This window comes from Sinocyclocheilus anshuiensis, unplaced genomic scaffold, assembly GCF_001515605.1.
Source record: "Sinocyclocheilus anshuiensis isolate Anshui unplaced genomic scaffold, SAMN03320099.WGS_v1.1 scaffold1153, whole genome shotgun sequence".
Classification (NCBI taxonomy): domain Eukaryota; kingdom Metazoa; phylum Chordata; class Actinopteri; order Cypriniformes; family Cyprinidae; genus Sinocyclocheilus; species Sinocyclocheilus anshuiensis.
Window position 1 is genome coordinate 713,026 of NW_015557158.1, and position 6,438 is coordinate 719,463.

Here is a 6,438-nt window from a genome sequence, read left to right on the forward strand (position 1 = left end):
GTGATCAGTGGCCATCCAGCTCCATAAAGAACATTTTTATTATGTTTTTTTTTCGTGAAGCCCCTAATCACAATATGCTTTAATTGTATGGAAAACAGGAGCTCAAATATTCCTCAAAATATTGTATTTTGAATTCAGCAGAACAAAAAATGTCACACAGGTTTGGACTGACATGTGAGAGTGTAAATAATGACAGAACTTTTCGGTCAATTATTCCTTCAACGCCCTAGAATCCCAACGTTATGTTATCATGAAACAAGCAATTAAATTTTCTCCAATATAAACATTTAGACCAATTCAAAAAAATGATGACAGATAACTGACAAATAACCAATACTAAATTCTATACTAATATGTCTAAATAAAGTAACAATAATATGCTGAAAAAATCAATCATTTGAAATGCTACAGTTAATTTATTAGTGTTTTCAAAGTTACAAGACAGCAGAGATAATATAAATGTAAAATTAGTATAAATAAGTATAAACAATTAAATAGCTAATACCAACCAATACTTTAAAAAATATATACATATTATATCGGATATCGGATGACAACCGATACGCTACCAATATAGCATGCATCTATAAATTCAATGCCTACTACCGTTTTTAAAATTAATACTTATACTCTGCAAGGAAGCATTAAATTGATCAAAAGTGCTATTAATCAAATTAATCTATTAATCAAAGAAACCTCACAAAAAATTATCATGGTTTCCACAAAAATATTAAGCAGCACAAATGGATTAAACATTGATGACAATTCAAAATGTTATTTTTTTTTGTTTTTTTAAAGCACTGAATCAGTATTTTCTAATGATTTCTGAAGAATCATGACACTGAAGACTGGAGCAATGGCTGCTGAAAAATCTGCTTTGCATCACAGGAATAAATTTTATAATCTATTCAAACAGAAAACAGTCATTTTAAATTGCAATAATATTTCACAATATTACTATTTGTACTGTATTTTTGGTCATATAAATGCTGCCTTGAAAGTTATTGTGTCTTATTTCACCAAATAATTAATCAAGTAACACCCCCCACACATTTGTGGAGGACAGATACAGATCCACCCGCCCATGACCCAGTTTCAGTACCTTATAGACCCCATTTGCAAACATCATCTGACCCAGGGAGCAAAGGCGACTTGTTTCTCTGGCCATCTGCCGCAGCATGGCTAAAGAAGCTGCACCATATCACACCTGTTCAGATTGAGGTTACACTCACACACACATAAACACGACACCCGCATATGTCAAATACAGACGTGAGTAATGGTGTTTGCAGATGACAGGGGAAAAGGGGTCAGATCAAATATTTATCCTAAGAGAAACTAGCCTTTGCTAATATCATCAATACAAAAAGACAGTCACACAGTGACCATTTCACACTCACAGCCAGTCTGAATATGTGGGTCATTCACATGCTGTCGATTCAATTGCGTAGGAGTTTTCGATCAGAATTCACTGACATAAGCTGCAGAATGTTTTCCGTAGGCAAACTAAGCCAACGTCCTAGTAAAACAGTCTCCTATAAAATGTATGTCTGTGGGCATGTTGCTTTAAAGAGTTAGACAGCCGAGGGCTCTAATGCAGTGAGACAGCTGAATCAAAGACTGCCATCAGCAGGATGAGTCTTCTGTGCTCGATTGACACTCTGCCTAACCAAAAAGGGCCTTGGTGGCATTTCCCAAACCAAATGTTCTCTTAATCTCCCACAAGCTCAATTTAAGAAGCATTGGCAAGGATATTTCTAAAAGATTATTTCCCATGCTGTGCTATTTATTTTAGGAATAGCTTGCTTCTTATTAGCAATATATGGTTAAAGGAATAGTTCACCCAAAAATAAAAAAATGCTGTCATCGTTTACTCACCCTCAAGTCGTTCCAAAAAGTCTCTTTCTTCTGCTGATCAGAAAAGAAGATATTCTGAAGAATGTTGGTAACCAAACAATTGACGGTAACCATAGACTTCCATAGGATGGAAAAAATACTATGGAAGTCAATGGCTACTGTCAACTGTTTGATTACCAATAGTTTTCAAAAGTTCTTCTTTTGTGTTCGGAATAACTTGCGTGTGAGTTAATGATGACAAACTTTTTGGGTGACCTACCCTTTAAAAAAAGGAATCACCTTTTATACCTTTGATATAAGCAGCTTTGATTACATTTGTAATGAAATGGAAGTAGCAAAAGATTATTTCTTCCATATTATGACATATGTACATCAATAATCAATGGTTATTGGGAAAAAAAGCACGTAGGGTGTGGATCATTGGTTTTTGATTGGATTTGGCTATGTGGGTAATGCAGAAGAATGTAAGCTTGCAGGGACGCAGTTTAAGTGAAATAAATCCCAACGTATACTTTAGTTGTTGTCTACGATATGTTATGCGTAGCATAAATTTCATCATTGACATTATTTTATTACAGCACATAGTCTGTACACTCAGGTTTCCCTTGAACCTTGATTTATTTACTTATTGTATTTATTTATTTATTGGCACTAATTGGTTGGTCCAAAAGGTGGTCCAGGTTGTTTTTCAGAGTCTGAAGAGACAGAACTGAAGAGACAGAACAACAATAAACGACCATCGTCAAACCACTGGAGATGCAACAACAGTAAACGGCCACTTTGATGAATGCTTGTGGTTAAGAGATTTCTGCAAATATTGTATAAAGGAGAACAAAGCACAGACACTGGACAAAGATGAAACTTACTAGTGTGCACAACGCTATCAAATGAAGTACACTTAAGGCTATGCATTGTCTATACGCATACTCCAGTGTATCCTATCAGACTTCTATCTTTTTGAACTTAAAAGATTGGAGAATCCTGGTATACGTCACCAGAGAGAAGTCTGTTCACAATAAGATCAACTCCATGCATTTAGAAAACACAGTGTGAATTTTCATTTCATGACAACTTTAGCCAAAAGATTTGTATCCAAAATTTCCATCCCTTAAAAATTACAAGTTGCAGTGTGTAATTTGCAGAAATTGTAAAAAGAACATTTCCAAGGATTCAGCGACCTGTCAGCCAAAAAGTCACAGCCCAAAGTCAGAAGCCAGAAGTTGACATGTCAGAACACTCAAACAGAGCCACAGTATTTGAATGTTACTGGAAATCAACTAGTGAATGGCGTACTTAGTTGTTGCAATAAGAAAAAAATGTTTTCAAATCCAAATAAATGGCATACACAAGGTTTTATTGAACGTGCAGACAGCACAGTACTGCAAGGAAAGAATGGTGAAGGTCTTCTAGCTCACGAGTCTTGACTCATTGATTTTGTTTATTTTGGGTGAAGGGCAAGACATTGAAAATAGCTCTGAGGTTCCTTTTTCAACAAAACGGCAACCCAGTACACAGTTTCTCATAGATAACCCAACAAACAGCTAGTTAACTGACATCCAAGAGGTTCGAAGAGCTGAGACTACTGTACTGATATAAAGGCTGACCTGTCCAGACAAGCATGTCTAATGCCCAGAATAACTCAATCGTGGATCTTGATTTTCATCATGAGTTTGCATATTAAATAACATTTCAAACTATTTTGAATGTTCATAAAATACATTTTAATTAAACAAAGATTGGCATATAGCAACAGTTATCAGCTCTAACTAGCTTAGTCCAGCTGATCCATAACAACTTGGACTAGTGATGAGTCATGATGGTTGACTCATCAATTAGTAAGATTCATCAAGTCCCCCCCCCCCACAACAAAAGCACTAATGGAAGTCACTTTCTGTGATTTGGCAACTGGTATGTTTTCCTGGATCAACACCGTTGTTGGACCCGAAACTACATTGCCATCAACCAATCAGATTGTAGGGTTAGGATTAGGGCGGGGCTTGGGAGTTGAACAACATGCTTATCAGCCTATTATTTCCTTACAATTTAAGAGTCGGTTAATGAGTTAAGGTTAGGGATATGGTTACGACTATGTTTGTTGACATGAATGTTGTTCCAGGACCAACAAAAGATGCTGATCCAGGAACATACCCTACTTGGCAAAATCATGAATGTGCTGCATTAAGTAGGACATGTTCCTCGATCAACATCTTCTGTTGGTCCTGGAAAAACATAGTCAAACAAAAATACACTATTACACTATTAGTGTATTTTCCCCCATAAATACATCAATAAAGCAAGATAAATTAATCTAGAAAGCAAAATCGTAATTCAGTAAGATTTGTTTTAAGAGAATATACATTCAAAAAAATGCTGGGTTGTTTCAACCCAGCTTTGGGTCAAATATGGACTAACCCAACCGTTGAGTTAAATTTTTTAATTAGATTTTTAACCCAAGAGTTGGGTTAATCCATGTTTGACCCAAAGTTGGGTTGAAACAGAAGAGTGTATCTTGAACTGCATTTATTTTTCTTACCCAATTAGCAAATTTCCACATTTTTAGAATGTTTTAGAAATTATTTCTAATAAATAGAAATAAACAATTAAAGATATATTCTCTGTAAACAAATCTTATTTACTTTTGCTTCTGTAGTAGTTACATCTTCTTTTACGGCTTCTCAGACATTTTTACTAAATTTGTTCTTTTTTTGATAATTTTGGCACGAGTGTTGCTCCGGGACCTCCAAGAGACTGTAAAAAAACAAAATCTAAGAAATTTTAGATATATTATCTGAAAACAAGTCTTCTAGGTTAATTTATTTAGTTTTATGGGCTTAGGGGGGAAAAGATGGGGAGGGGGGTAGTGAAAATGCTTTCTCATACACAATGTAAGTGACCTATTTCTCCTTCTGCATATCGTGTGTGTAACTGTGGCCCTTTAATGCCACCAGTAAGAGAAACTGATACGTAGAGACATGAGAGTCCTCTCAGTCCACTGCGTTCTCTGTAATGATGTCATTCCAGGAGAGGAACATCAGACACAATCAGACATGCATTTGTTTTCTGATCATCATAACCAGCCTACATTGCATTTGATAACCACAGAGAGTGACAACAAATAAATCTAATAATAGAAAGACCGATAAGCATCAGCTAATCTGTTCAGTTAGTATATCAATTGATCTATTAATCTGAGCCATATGGAGGCTCATGCAGCTATTTCCCTTTAAGAGTATTAGCCAAACACAAGCCTTCAGAATAAGCTTGTTTTCTAATCTGAGAGATGCACTGGTTTTAGGGCCCATGCGTTTAAAAAAAAATAAATGTGACTTTTACTGCACAAATCAAAACATCCATAACCCTTCCATTGAGGCTCATCCTTCATTTTTAAAAAGAAAAAACTCACCTCCCTTCTTCTGTCTCATCCATATCATTGCTGAAACTCATTTTAGAGAGATGTCAGAAGACCAAAGCCAGGTAAAGCATCAAAATCGAACCACCCAAGGATGTTTCTCAGTAAACACTGATGTTCGATGAAAAGCTTGATGCAAAACGCTGTTGAATATTCAGTTTTGGGATCCAAAACAAGAAGGAGGCAACCACACCTCCTCTTCAGAGATTAACTTGTAGGAGGCGACAATAACACATGTGCTCAGTCTCATCACCATATGTGTCCTCGCCCACAGAAACAAGCGCTGACGCACAAAGACGTGAATTTGGCTGGATGTGCTGAGCTGCAGCCTCTGAGGAACAAATCAACTTTTTGTCTTTCCACAACATAGACAGTGAGGGGAGGATGGAGAGCGAAAGATAGAGAGACAGGGAAGGGAGGGGAGAGAGAAACAGGAGGAGCGTGGGCGGAGGTGATTAGACTGGAGATGGTGATGACACACTTTCAGTCAAATAGTTTATAAACAAAGCATCAGGCTGTCTTTGAGTTCACATTAACAACGGTTAACGTAAAGTTACTCGTCGTCAGGCTACAGAAGAAAGTCGCCCATCTGCAGTGCCAGTTGTCTGTGTTGGTGTGTTTGTACTTGCAATGTTCTTTAGCTCAGCTCATCATATGTACTTATAAAATAGCTAATGAAAATTAAACATAGTTTTGTTATTCTGACATATTAATTACTGTGAACAGAGCACAGCATGTGCAGTCACAGCACACTTCCTATAAGCCTATTAATGCTATAGTGAAGAATGACCTCAGTGTGCTGGATACCTCTCAAGATTCTACTTACGTAACAAAATGGCCTTCCAAAATTTAAAGGTATACTGCCTTTTTTATGCATTTTTTTATTGTTTTATATTACTGGTTTTATTTGTTAGATTTCTCCAAGGAAACAAAATACATATCTTTTAATCTATTTATTATTTAAGGTATTTACTCTGTGTAGTGTGTATATGCATGTATATTCTATGTTGTTTAACAGGGATTCCCTAACCTTATTTGTTAGCCAAACCAAATCCTTTTGACCTAATATATTTACTTCCTCTTACATTTGAAGGTAATATTTCCAGTGTTCGAACTATACCGTGGACTTTGGGGGAGCCCACTTGTTTTGTTTTTTTTATAAAGGGGGGGGG